Source organism: Chrysochloris asiatica, unplaced genomic scaffold (genome assembly GCF_000296735.1).
Source record: "Chrysochloris asiatica unplaced genomic scaffold, ChrAsi1.0 scaffold00597, whole genome shotgun sequence".
Taxonomy (NCBI): Eukaryota; Metazoa; Chordata; class Mammalia; order Afrosoricida; family Chrysochloridae; genus Chrysochloris; species Chrysochloris asiatica.
In genome coordinates this window covers 277,455-278,111 of record NW_006409115.1, presented here as the reverse complement: position 1 = coordinate 278,111, position 657 = coordinate 277,455, and positions in this window count along the sequence as shown.

Sequence of the window (657 nt, the reverse complement as noted above, 5' to 3'; positions counted from 1 at the left end):
CATATAGGAAAAGAGATCCAGATAGCCAGAAGGTCAGGTCGATTACAGGATAAAATAGTCTGCAATAAATGGTCAGAAAAGCTAATGGACCATAAAACAACCGCAACAGAAATTAATACTTCACAACATACCAAGAGAATGAAAATCCAGGAAGAATATGAAAACATTTAAACTATGAGGAAACTTACAAGAAAGAACACAAAAATTTTGAATTCAACAAAGAAAGACAAACAGAACAAAGAAACAGCAACACCACAAAAAAACACAAATGTAATGACAGCAGTTAATGAATACCTATAGATAATTACACTGTTAAGAGATGGAGGGTGACAGAATGGATAAGAAAACAAGATCCTTCAATATGCTGCCTACAAAAGACACATCTCACACACATGGACAAAAACAGATTAAAAGTTAAAGGATGGAAAAAAATATACCAAGCCAATTCCAATAAAAAGCGAACAGGAGTGGCAGTACTCATTTCCAATAAAATACACTTTAAGGCAAAAACCAACATAATAGATAAAGATGGACATTATATCATGATTAAAGGGACAATTGAACAAGATGAAATAACAATATTAGATATCTATGCTCCCAATGAAAGAGCGCCAAAATATATAAAACAAACTCTCATAGACTTGAAGAAAGAAATAG